The 14,066-nt window shown below is 41.6% G+C and overlaps 1 protein-coding gene across 9 annotated transcripts in view; it reads left to right on the forward strand.

The window, feature by feature from the left end:
• Positions 1–12,550: 12,550 nt before the first annotated feature.
• ZNF438 (zinc finger protein 438) overlaps positions 12,551–14,066 on the forward strand; it is a 50,927-nt gene continuing 49,411 nt past the window's right edge. For all 9 annotated transcript variants that reach the window (XM_066991536.1, XM_066991537.1, XM_066991532.1 and 6 more), the window contains exons 1-2: positions 12,551–12,659; positions 13,790–13,871. The gene's annotated coding sequence lies outside the window, so the exon portion shown is untranslated. The remainder of the gene's footprint in view (positions 12,660–13,789; positions 13,872–14,066) is intronic.

Below are 14,066 nucleotides of genomic sequence, written 5' to 3' on the forward strand. Positions count from 1 at the left end.
GTGTATACACCTGGCAGTGCAGCACCGTTCAAAGGAACATCTCAATCTTCTGTGGCAACAAGCCCAGAAGCTGCTCCGCCAGCCCCAGCCTGGTTAACTGCTAGCGGGCAGTAAGCGGGCACTTCCTGAGGAGCGAGGGCAGAAGATTTCTTCTGCACTGGGCACACGGCTGCTCTGGTGCTGCAGCTCTGACTTCTGAAGACAGATTTCTAGGAAGTGTCCTCTGTCTGACAACCTGCGGTGAGTTTGTCACCTGAGTTTTGCTTCGCCACCTATCCAGCGGCCCTGCGTCCACAGGCATCTCTCCTATCCTGTGCGGTGACTCCAGAAAAAACAGCCCTACAGACTTCGTCTTCCTGCCCCTTCTCCATTAAGCGTATTCCCATGTCCTCAGGAGCCCTGTGAAGCTATGCTGCCAAATCTGTCTGCCTGCACGCCTGCCAATGCATACACACTCTGACAGACACGACTGTGGCACTCAGCAGCATCCCCCGCGCTGCCCGTCAGCAGGTCAAAGCCACACTGGCAAAATGCTCAGATGCCAGCAGAAGAATCCTGGGAGTTGATAGTTTTAAGTCCAGTCTACAAATTCCTGTAGTTTCTGGTAGACATCCTCAAATTTATTTGTAGAAAACCCCCTACAAAATAGCTTCATGGAGTACTGAAGGATTTATTCATATAGAGCAGTGGAGATGGTATGATTAACAAGAAAAGCACCTTGAGTCTGGGGGAAAAAAGGTGGTAGGGGTGCACTTCTATTTAATATTGTTAAATTATTGCACTTTTAATGAATGAATAAACTAGTCCAATGTAACAACCCCAAGCAGACTTATCCAGGAATTTCCCATCGGTGTCCCCCGTGGCATACCCAATCTTTGCATCTTTCCTGTCTATTGTTTAGTAAAAAGGACTTCTAATTTTGTGTACTTTCTTTGTCAGCCTGTTCTAATTAGGGGTATCCCTACAACAACTTTGTTTCGTTCTCTCTTCTGTGGAGATAACAACTGTTAGTTAAATATCAGAACAACCCTTCTCCCATACACTGGTTTTGTGCTGTGTGTATTGTGGCATCTTGAATTTTACCACTGCAAACTCAGAGGCATGATCTCTCCGCATGGAGGAATGATGTAATTATTTATATATAACATACAACACGCTATGTCTTCCTACATAAATACATATTAAAAAAAAAAAAAGACAACTACCACCTCAACAATATCTGAAAAAATAACATTCTTATTTCAGTGACGTTTCATTGTGCACAATCAGTAGGCTTACTACACTGTGCATGAAAGCATCAGATCTAGACTCATTAATTACAGTTACTAAACTTCAGTTTAGTAAACTTCAGTTTAGTAACTAACTTCTTCTGAAACTGTAACTTCTTCTGAAAAAGAAGTAAACTTTTTTTTTTAAATTTCAACATAGTTCTGACTACATTTTCAAGTCTAAAGGAGATAATTCATAAAAATATTATGAAGATACATACATTAGAAATTTAGTTTTCTTCTCAAAGTCATCCAGGAATACAACTGAAATAGCAAAATCATTATTCTGTCCTCTTCTCCTTTTATTTTAAAATACACGTGTATGCTATACAATGTATTTTGAAAAAAAAAGGGATGCCACTAGGTACTGATTTCTTTCATGATGCTGTTCATGAAGATCAAAATATTTCACAAACAAATACCACTTTGACCAATTGCAGCTAGAACAGAAAAAGTCACATCTTAAAGGCTTGAAAATCTTGCACTGAGTGTCAATATCAATTAATTATTGATGATTTAAATAACCTTTTGGTGTGACATTTGGGAAAAAAAAATGGAGATACCAAAACTTACACTGTCTCTTTGTTCCTTCCAGGTGTGAACTCAGCTCTGACTCCCTTACTCTCAGCCTTACTTTCTGTTACTTTTCATCTCTAGGTACGATGCTCTGACTATCATTTTCATGGGATTTAAATTGTGTAATATGAGTGATCATGAATGAAAAGATATTTTTTGCCTTTTTTTTTTTAATCAAACAAACAGCAGGCTATGTTATTATTGGTATCAGGGAGAGCTTTACTAGATTATTCCTTTGACTACAGTATGAAACACACACAACTTTAAATACCAGTATCCCAGTAACTCAGGTATGAACAAAAGGATGTATAAAATTGATCTGACCAAAGTTTCATCTATTCCAATACCCTACTTCCTAGCAGATACACAGGGAAGGGTATTACAGGAAAAACGTATTTCAGTACTTCAGAATAACCTACCACCTTTCATAATTGGTGGCCCTGGCACTGCCTAACCAAGAGCTCATTTCCTCCACAATTTTTTCCACTTGCTCTTTGAAACCAAGTAAATATCTGAATGCATCTGAAAGTAAAACCAACATAAGACGTACAGTGAGCCAAATGAACTGGCAGCCCATTTAATGCTGTGGGTAAGATTGCTTTCCACGTTAATTGAAGTACTTACCTGATGCTGTTTTCCATGCCTCTTTGCATGCTGACTGAAAGAAGGTTGCCTCTGTACACTTTCCTGTTGAAATATAGACTGTTAGCAGTGAAATACATCAGCTTTTAGATCTGCTCAGTACTCCGTTCTTGTCCATTTTTCTTAATCCATATTTTTCTCCAGATAAATTTAGCTATAGTTACAGCTTTAAAACAAACGATGTTATTTACCACTTGGTTCAGGTTAACATCTATCTTTTCCCTTACTCCACAAGCCGGAAATTCTAGCTAGACTGCTTGTGCCAAGCAAAAGCCCCCTTCTCACCCAGTTCCCTCTTTGCTCAAGAGCGCCCAGCAGGCCCTGCTGCCCTGGATCCAGTGTGGTGGCAAGCAGAAGCAGCAGATTTCAAGTCCCAGTAGGACGGCATCAAGGAAACGATCCCAATGGCTTTCAAACAAAATGGATCCTCCCAGCAGCACCGGTGCGCCTCTGGCATAATAGCCAGGATCCGTCCTCCGCCTTTGCCATTCCTTGTACCTGAGATACGGCAAAGTTCCTGGGACCAGGCATCTCCTTCCCTCTCTCCTACATCTGCTAAGTCACTCAGTGAGTGTATTAAATCTCCGTCCATTTGTGTTCCTGTTACTATGTGGACTGCAACTGGTAGGAATTCCCTAGGATATCCTGCATCCTCCTGGTGACATATTTTGCCCTTAACCCAGGAGACAAATTACCAGCGTGGTTTCATTTCTTCCCCTTCAGGACACAGATGTCTTGGCACAGGATTTTCACTGAAGAATCACAGTTCGGTGTTAGCAGTCTTTTCCTTCCTCTCATTGCTAGACTGCTCACGGCCAGGAGCTGGCTGGTCACAGGCCCTATAAGCTTCTTTTCTTAACCTGGCTGCCCAAGGAAATGAGACATTTGCAATACTGCTTTTCATTTCTCTCTCTTTTTTTTTTCTTTTCCTGCCTGTCGGTGCCCTGCTAGTAACACAGGAATCCACTGGAAAACTTCACCTACATCTAAAATGGGCAGAACCTCAAAGAAAATCACATTCCTAATGGTTTTGCAGAAATAAACAGGCAGGGGGAGAAAAGAGATCTAATATCTAATCTCTTGGGGGATTTGCAAACATAATTTTGTACATATTTTAGGTGGCAGCAGCTGGCTGGCCAGTAAGGAAGCTCACAGAGGCTAGCCAAACACCACGCTGTCCCAACCATGGTACTGGTGTTCCCTGCAAAACAGGGAGTGCCACAATGGTCCTGAATGGGACAGAGGTGGGAAAACATATCAGAAATCAAGGTTCGTGAATTTTGCTCCTACCAGAATAATTTATTTTCTTGCCTTATGCTGTCCTTTAAAGAACATGCTGTTTGGTTTTAAAACTAAAATCAGGTTTTGTCTTTGTATAACTTTTCTATTTGAGGATCACAACGTACTACATGAGTATTGTATCATTTTTACACACCCACCTTCTGAAATTAAGCATTTGCCTTATTAATAAAACATGTAAACCAGCTTTGCTTTTTGCTTTTTACTTTTGCTTTTTACTTTTTTAAAGTTCAGCTTAAGGTTTTTCCTGATGGACATTATTCACTAATACCTTTTTAATATACCTATATACAAATAATACACATGAAAAATAAAATGTTATTAAATGTGTTAACTGTGTAAAATGCTCAGATAATAAACTATGAAAATTATTATGCTTCTTTACCATTCATTAAACACTAAAATAGTTGGTTTCACATATATGCATGTTATTAATCCTGAAAAGAGCAAATATAAAGAATAAAATAAACTGTGAATGCTTTTAAACATAGTGATTTTAGGGGGTTTCAGAGGACAGACCTCTGTTTAATTGTATTTCTGGGCTGCTGCCAGGCTGTCACTATTCCCTAGAGCTGAATCTGTGGACATCAGAGGTTTTCCCCTGAAGCTGCATCTATAGACATTAAAGATTCAGAGTCCTTACATACCTTAAGCTAGGAGAGACAGGGGACTAGGCTCTAATTACAGCGTATGCCCATTTAAGGTTCTTTAAACTTAATGCAGAAGCCTTGATGTAAGTGAAAATCAGGACCTCAGCCACTTCAAATGTGTTCACAAAAAAAAGGTTAAAATTCTGTTTAACTTCCTCTTCTTATCAAAGTTTTGGAAAAAGAAAGCCTTTTCATAACCACCAAGGTACTGTGTGTTTTATCTGAAGCCTGCCGTATAAAACCGGTGATTGATTTTTCCACATTAAGGGCAAAATAGCAGGAGATCTGTGCCTCACTAACTCTTACAAACACACCTGCTAGCAAAAGAGAAGCTCACTATTCAAATCAAAATGGGATTTCGGGGTTTTAACCGTAGGACTTCTAGGGCTCAATTCCTTTGGACTTGTCTTAAATTAAGAGCCAGAAATTATTTCCCTATGAATCTCCAAGCTAGATCTCTGCCAAGGTCACGGGTCACTTGATTTCATCCAGAAGTTCACTCTAAACTTAGCTGGTGATGTGTTGATGTGATGAGGTTTCAGCGCATGATACTCCATAGTGACTGAAGCCGGTTCCCATGATTTTTTAATTCATCTGGGGAGTATGTAAAACCTGAATATCCTTTTCAGACTTTTATCCCATGTTATATTTTTCCACAAATGCAAACTTTTATGAGGACCTTTGATTTCTGTCTTCTATTTGTGGGCCATAGATGTACTCATGGAAACAAAAAATAAAAATGCCCTGTAGAAGCATGGCTGTGAAAAAATATTACTAATTAAATGTGGAGTATTCGGCTATGATAAAAGCTCTTGGTAATATGCCTGGCCACTGCGGGACAAGAGGTCATGCTTCGTGTGCCAAGAATGACAGTGCGATGCTGCAGTGTTTGAGAACCGGTTGGAGAGTCGGTTCTCTAGTTCAGTGGCCTCACTTCACTGGGAGCTGTATAAACACAGAAGTCAACCAAATAAATTTAGCTGTATTTATAACTCTCTTGTGTAGTGAAGTACACAGAATCAAGGGATGTAGAAGTTACGGATTGCCAGTAATGGTAAAAGAAAACAACAAGAAACACAACTTTAAATACACATTATGTAGAGCGGACAAGAAAAAAAACTTTCCAAATAAGACTGCCCACAGGTCAGCGACACTCAGCTGTTCCGTACCAGGACCCCTCCCCTACCTGGTTTGCTTCTAAGAGGAGTCTCCATCTTATTTAACAGTCTGAGCAGAACAGATTGGCCGGGGTCCTCTGCAAATCCCTGCAATAACATCAGGGCTTCCTCGCCTCAGTGGAAAAGGAAAACGTAGTTTTCTTGCTCACTGGGTACCGTACAGAGAAAGTACTTGAATGATTTCTTTACAATGAGAGAAAAGAAATATTATGTAAGAACTACTAGAAGAGGTATTAATGAAATACTTTAAATTTCTTGAGGTTAAAACAAAACAGAAAAAAATTCCTCTCAGTAGAGTCTCCCACACATACAGCGCCCACACATTTTGCAGAGACAGATAGGATGATGTAGGATGCTGTGAATCAAGTCCAGAAGCAACCCAGGAGATGTCATTTTCATTACAAGATAGACCATTACATGGTTTATCTTGTGATTCAAGAGCAATTCCTTGAGTCTTGTGATTCAAGAGCGATTCCCTTACCCTGAATACTGAAGCTCTGCTAGACAGTGCTGTATGTATGCTACCTGCGTACTTCCAGTACGTGCCCTGCAGCCTGTATCTTGGGACAAGTACCTGCAAGAAGTGAAGACGCAAAGAGCAGGTCTTCTGCATTCTTATACTGAAACAGACAGAGGCATATCCTTGTACTACAGCCCAAACATGCTGCAAAAACACACACAAATGAAACTTTTTCTGAGAACATATAATACAGAGTCTAGAAAGCTAGTAGTGCATCATCACCATGGATCACCAGGTGTTCGAAGGAGAGGTATCCATGCAGGATTCCTGCTCTAGCCACTGCCTTGACATGTCTCTTTCTGAGCTGTATTCTTCATCCCAAGGGGTCTGTTTTCATGTTTTATTGAAGCATCTCTTCACTATCAATGTGTTGACTTCATGAACTAACTCAAAATTCTAAGCCAAAAGAATCACAGGATGGTTTGGGTTAGGAGGGACCTTAAAGCCCATCCAGTTCCAACCCCCTGCCATGGGCAGGGACACCTCCCACCAGACCAGGTTGCCCACAGCCCCATCCAGCCTGGCCTTGAACACCTCCAGGGATGGGGCATCCACAGCTTCTCTGGGCAGCCTGGGCCAGTGCCTCAGCTCCCTCTGAGTGGAGAATTTCCTCCTAAATTAAATAAGAATGTAATACTTCAGACTCTAAAGTACAGTATTATCTATTAGTATCCTGCATTTCTAGAATAAGATATATGAAGTATTATTTATTGGATTGCAATTACAATGTAATTTCTACTCTTTCTTTGGAAAAAAGATACCATATTGGGATTTTTTTCAGTCTTCTACTATTTGCATCCCTCTTTTCAGGCTTCATTGACAAGTGCTACAGGAAGTTTTTTAACAAATACCCTTTATCCCTTGGGATGTATAGCAGCTGGACTGTCCGACTGACTTCTGACTCTACGCATTTTTCAAATGTTTCTTTAACTACTTTTTAGGAGCAACCATTTTTATTAACCTTTTGGTACTTCTAAGTTGTCCAGCCTTTATGGAAATTGCTTTCCAAATGGATACAAAACATTCTCATTGCTACTGCTGAATCATTCATTTCTGTCCTTCTCATTTAACTATTTTCAGTGCCTATTTTCAGTTTCTCTTTTCCACCAATTTCTTGTGCCTATTTTCAGTTTCCCTTTTCTTCTCTTTATTCTGCTTACAAAAATTTATTTTCCCCATATTTTAAGTATTAGTTCATTTCTCATTTTTTGTATTTTTTATTTTCTTTACATACTTACATCTGACTCTTATTTTTCTGTTTCCAAAATGTTCTGCTTTTTTTTTTTACTTCCCATTGATATAATTATTTGTAGAACCTTCTTAGTCCACAGCTGTAATGAGAAGAAGAGAAGAGAAGAGAAGAGAAGAGAAGAGAAGAGAAGAAGAGAAGAGAAGAGAAGAGAAGAGAAGAGAAGAGAAGAGAAGAGAAGAGAAGAGAAGAGAAGAGAAGAGAAGAGAAGAGAAGAGAAGAGAAGAGAAGAGAAGAGAAGAGAAGAGAAGAGAGAAGACTGTGATGCTGAGAGAATTGAGCTTACTTCCTCCTGCTTGCAAGCCTGCAGGTTTCATCTCAGTCATGTGGGTTTCCTTGGCTTCTCATTTAGAAAAACAACAAAAAAAAAGAGACAAGAACTATGTGTTCTTGGCTTGTCACAGTATTTTATTACCTTGAAGGACAGAGATCAACTTGTTGGGCATAAAATGAAAACTTTAGAACAACCAGCTTGTTGTTTTTTTTAAAAAAATAATTTTTATTTGGCATCACCAGTCAAACCTTTCATGTTGCTGAAATCTATTGCTGTCTTTGAAAAATCAGTCATTCTAAGCTGGTAAAAAATCAGTTCAAAGAGAGATTTTTCTTACTTTATGATTTCTTAGAAGCTTTTGAAAGTGTCACCTCAAAAGAAGAATAATAAATACTTAAAATATGTTCCTACTCTCTTGTATGAAGCAATAATAATGGACATAAATTCTGGCCTTCCACATATCACAACATAAAAGCTATGTTGAAAGAATATTAGAGGTTGAGAAATCACATCCTGAGAAGTTAGGAAATGTCAAGTAATATTATTTTAGCTTTTATGCACTTACGTATTATGATACAGTTCTCATTTATGTGTCCCCATCTTTTTTTTTTTTTTCTTTAACAGAACAAAAGGTTCACTAAATGAGCAATTGCCATGTGTTTGCTTTCTTTTTATTGTTAGGTGGGTGATCCACCACTTATGACCATTGTCATTTTGGCTACTGGGCTACCCGCTAGCAGCGATGGATTCTCAGCTTCTGTGCAAATGAATATAATAACAAAAAAAATGTTGACCTTTAGTCTGGAAATATATAGTTACAAAAGGCGAAATATGAAAATTAAGTATTTTGGATCAATTCCAGAATTTGGAATGGGATGTGCTTTTGTGTGCAAGACTATTATGCCTACTGTCCCTAAATTTGACCCTTTCTACTCCTGCAAGTCTATCTTCTTCCACTTCAGCAGACCGAAGTCTATCATCTAATTCACGTCTGGATCTTTGCCCAGTCTCAGTCTTCTTGTGCAGTCGGTTTTAAGATTAGATCATGATCTGAAAACCCTCATTCAGCCATCCCCTTACACCGGCGGTATCGGAAGGCTGCAGAGGTGGGATTCACCTATCTGAGTGAGTTGCCACAGGTCCCTCTTACAGTCGAGGAGAAGAAACAGAAACTCACAGTGCACCATTGATCCATTTGAGGTGTCAGGAGATAAACTGCAGACCAGACATCTCTGACGTGTTCTCTTAACACCCATTGACTTTGAACTTTATGAGAAGGTCTTTCTTGGTAACTGCCCTTCCAGTTACTGGGAATTCCAATTCCAAGCATTTCTTTCTTTCTTCTAATTTTACCGAGTTGCATCTTTTTAGATATACTCTCTCTGGGAATCCCCCCCCCCCCCCCCCCCCCCCCCCCCCCCATTTATCTTACTTGTTTGTTCTCCTTAGTTGATCTGGATCTTGCCTTCTTTATTATCTTAAGTAGCATTTCTCCCCTCACTCCCAAGAGCAGTGTTTCAGCATTTATAAGTTTGACAGGCTAATGATGACAAAAAGGAATAGACTTAAACCTCATTATATTTTTCAACTTCAAAGACTTTTCCTCATATTTATTAATGCATCTTCACCATATTTAAGTCAGAATTATCACTGCTTTTTCAAAACTAGGGGAACTGCAGTGGAGACATTAAAGCCTAGCAGTCTTAGGTATTTAAGGGGTACAAATAGTCACCGGAAAGCCTAATCTGAGGGATGCAGGAGAAGCCTGGTACTTAGAGGTTTTTCAATGCTTGTGTTTGGTGTTGCCCAAGCTCCCCAAACTCTTTGAGCCTGTGCTCTACTGCAGTGAATTGAAATACCTTAATCTTTACAAAAACGGTGTTGTCAAAGGCTGCTGCAGTACTCCACGCTTAATTATCGAACCCCAAACTAACCCAAACTATTCTCTACCTGGTCTAAACCAACCTAATTCTGTGCAGTAAACCCTTACTGTGAGTGTTTGGGATTTTCCCTAAATATGGTATAAAATTCCTCCATGTACACTAAATTTAGCAAGCTAATGTTCTAAACCTTCACAGGTTATGGAGGGAGGGAGGTATTACAGTTGTCTGTGCAAGTTACTCTCCCCATAAAGGCTTCATTTCACAGCACTACAGAACACAGTGGTTCACTTTTTATTACAATGTATTGGCATTCCTATTTGTGTTGATATATGGCAAAAGCATTACTGTGCAAACATATCTATTGATTTAATGAAACCATACTACATTGCTAAGCATGAAAAAAGAATGTGAGATTTAGTACCATTAATTTTTTAGCCAGTTTATAACCCTAAGTTACTAATACTCTTCTAAGCAGTGCAAGTTTATACTATACGAAAGTTTCTCATATGATCATAAAATTCTTAATTATGTAGGCACACTTTTCAGTTTATTGTACGTGATAGTCCATTACCATTCTTATAATTTATACAAAGGATGGAGGAGAAATTTCTTTACATTTATTTATTCTAAATGATTACCAATGCAATCTTTAAAACAATTATCATCTCTGTCCATCACAGTTTGTTAAAAGAGAAAGTAATAACTTCATCAGGTACTACTGATTTAATATTTTTTTCTGTTGTATTGATTGTACATTGGTTACCAAGTTCTATTTAACTTCAATGGTAAATATAAACTTATATTGCTTCTAAGAAAATGTCATTCTCAAAACAAACTTATAAAGTGGAATTGAGATCCCTGGCACACTTCTCCATAAAATATTCAAAAAGCAGTAGTTCAGAGTATCATAAACTATGATGCTGACGTGCTACTCCACTCAAAATGTTACCTTCAACAAGAGTTAAAATGATTTTTTCCCAGTATTGTTTTAAAACGTGATATTCCAGATTAAGAAATATTACCACTGCTACAAAGTTCTTATAGTTTATGGTGAAATGTGGTTTTAGGAAAATGAATGTGCTCTACTAGAAGTAACTGATCTTTTCTGTGAATAAAACAGTCCACGCTGGAAGTTTGTACTGTCTCACCATCATCATCAAGTATCTTTTTTTTCTTTCACTGGCAACAGGTAAGTCTATTGTAGTATTTTATTATATTTTTTAATGAAAATTAATAGCTACTAAAGGCACAAACACATTTGCACACCAGAATGAATGTTTTATGTCTCTCCAGGTGGCATGCAATATATCAGCAACCATCATATGCTAATTATGCCTCATTTGTGGTTTGGAAAGGCAAAGTTCAAATTTCAGCCTCAGGTACATGTGGAGAGATGTGGAAATTTGGAAAGAATTCCATTGTTCCTTGTATCCTCTTCTACTCTGACCCCTATTTTTGCCATTTCTGATGCTCTTGGACTTAAACACCACAGCAGCGGCGTAATTCTAAGCACACGATAGCTAAAGACAGCAGAATTAAATGTTTAGCCCAACCCCATTTCTCCCGCTCCCACTTCCCAGGAGCTGTGACAGTTGAAATTCCCATACTCGTTGTTCCAGCAGTGGCTGGCTGGGTCCTTGTCATCCCCCTTTCCAGCAACCACTACGGCACGACAAAACAGCTGTGCTAGGTGTGGGCTCACAGGAGGTCAGGGCGTCCTGGCAGAGCACGTACAAGAGAGCAGGCTGCGATGATGGAGGCAGCCCTGTATCACAGGATGGTTCTGGGAAAGCAGGTGGCTCCATTAATCTTTGAAATCCTGCAGGTAGAAGTCATTTATTTCCCCCTGCAAGAATCGGCTTTGTTGAAGAACAGAAGGTTAGAGGAATAATAAGAAAAAAATCTCTTTTTTCCCCGAGTGTTTTTTACTCATCTACATATCCTACACTTCCTCCATTTGCACTTTCTGATCTCCCTCCTACCTAACTCATCCCCCCCTTCAGCCTCCCCTTAAATTCCACGGGGCCCTATTTCCGTGACACTTTTATTCCCCTCTTTCCCTCCGACCCAGCGTTTGCAGGTCCCTCCTGCCCGCTTCCCAGAACAACCCCTGTGCTTTCCACAGCCTCCTTTTACCAACCGCCCCTTTGAAGCCCCTCAGCTCCGGGGCCAGCTGGCAGCCGGGCTCCCTCCACATCCCCAGTGGTGTGGGGAAGGTGAGGTGCAACGTGAGGTGTGAGGAAGGCGAGGCGCCATGTCAGGTATGTGGGAAGGCGAGGCGCCCTGTCAGGTGTGTGGGGAAGGCAAGGCGCCATGTCAGGTATGTGGGAAGGTGAGGCGCCATGGCAGGTGTGTGGGAAGGCGAGGCGCCGTGTCAGGTGTGTGGCCGCATCAGGAGCGAGGAAGGTGAGGTGCCATGTCAGGTATGTGGAAAGGTGAGGCACTGTGTCAGGTGTGGGAATGAGGAGCGCCATGTCAGGTGTGTGTGGGGGGCGAGGCACCATGTCAGGCGCGTGGGGGAAGCAAGGCGCCATGTCAGGCGTGAGGAAGGTGAGGCACCATGTCAGGTATGTGGGAAGACAAGGTGCCATGTCAGGTCCGTGGGAAGGTGAGGGAGGCATCATGTCAGGTATGTGGGATGGCGAGGCACCACCTCGGGCATGGGGAAGGCGAAACGCCATGTCAGGTAAGTGGGAAGGCAAGACGCCATGTCAGGTGTGTGGGAAAGGCGAGGTGCCATGTCAGGTATGTGGGAAGTTGAGGCACTGTGTCAGGTAGATGCATGCTGCCCTCAGCCTCCCCATAAGCAATGGCTGATGTAGAAGGAGAGGCACGAACGGCCGTCAATGCCCCCCGGGGGAGGCGGCCCCCCGGCAGCGCCCCGCCACACGCCACCTGCTGCCGCCAACCCCGTGCCCCCCCCCCCCCCCCCCCCCCCCCCCCCGCTCCCCCCCGCCCCCTCAGCGCCTTTCCCGCCAACCCCCTCCCCCCCTGCACCCAGCCGCGAGGCGCCACCACCGCGCCTGCGCCGCGCCGGGACTCCCTCGGCGGGTGACGCCACCGCGCGCCGCCGCCGTGACGTCGCGGAGGCGTGACGCAGCAGGCGGAGGGGGCGCGCGCGTGAGTTCCCTGCCCCCCGCGGCGGGACGGGACGGGGCGGGGGGGGCTCGCGCCTGAGGGGGGGCGGCGGGGCCGTGAGGGGGCGGCGGGGCCGGCGGGCGCCCCGCCGGGTGGGATGGAGCCTCCTCTGAGGGAGCTTGGCCACAAAGGCACCCCCTGGCCAGAGGTTTGCCCGGTTCCGTGCCCGCATTGCAACCTGGGTGCCAAATTTTGCCTCTCAGGGCAGTCCGGTGCGCCTCGCGTCGCTGCTGGGTGCTCAGCTGCTTTAGTTTATCCTCTTTAGCTTTATCTGGAGCTATTTAATAACCTCAAGTCACAGGCAGCTGTCAGTCCTTCGCTGCTGCGCAGCGTACCTGGCGTAGTTCAGGAATTACAGTCCTAAATTCGCTTGTATTCATTTATTTGAACCTGTAACATGCCGTTAATAATGGTCCTTCGTGCCATTATTCCATAATAAAAGACCAAATAGAAGGATAAGATGAGGTAAATTCACAGCTCCCTCGAATCTCAGTAGCTCTTGTGCACGGCTTGTTTTTCACAAGGCCATTCGGCAACCAAGATACTGAGCTGCCTGTTCTTTTAGTCTAATCTTACCATACCAATGTATTTCTAGTACTAGTTTTATGTGTAGTTAACTTTTTTAAAGCTATTTTTATGCAAAACAAAGTGTACATGTAAGGGATGAGAGCATATCTTTTTTCTGCCTCACTTGCTAAAAGAATATGACTTTTTTCAAAGTTAAAGTTTCTTAAAAATCAGAAAGGAAAAGGAAGGAAAAATCTTATAGTAGCTATGGTGCAAGTTTTTAATATTTTTTGTAATGATCCAGTATAAGGTTTTCTTGAAACGTAGCTGGGGCGTCAGAATAAAACTATCAATGTATGCAAATGTTTTTAACCTTTGCCCGAGCTGCTAAAGTAATAAACTTTGAGGTAACCAGATATTCTGTAACTAAGGTGTTTTTCAAAGTATTCATGAAGGAAACACTGGTTTCCTATGCATCAGTTTCTCATTTGTGAGAATGTTGGAAATAGCGAAGACAGTGTATGATGAGGTATTTTTGACTTTCTCGTATGAAACCTCAGATATACTTAGTAACTGATATATATATACATGTTTTTAATGTACAGGTTCAATGATCATGCTACGTTAGACCAACAGAATGTTCTTCATCAGTGACTTGGGGTGTTACCAGTATTTTTATGTGAAGAGGTAATATTGTTTATGGAAGTGGTTTAATGTTTTAAATCTTTATATGAAAATGGTGATAGTTTCATGCATTTATTTGTACCTAATGAGTTGGATGTTGTCAGGTCAAAATGAAATGCATGGTCAAGTGACAGAAGTACAACTTCGATCTGAAGCTTGCTGAAAACATTAGTACAGTTACGATTATAGAAACTTACA

The sequence above is a fragment of the Anser cygnoides genome, chromosome 2 (assembly GCF_040182565.1).
Source record: "Anser cygnoides isolate HZ-2024a breed goose chromosome 2, Taihu_goose_T2T_genome, whole genome shotgun sequence".
In the NCBI taxonomy this organism is placed as follows: domain Eukaryota; kingdom Metazoa; phylum Chordata; class Aves; order Anseriformes; family Anatidae; genus Anser; species Anser cygnoides.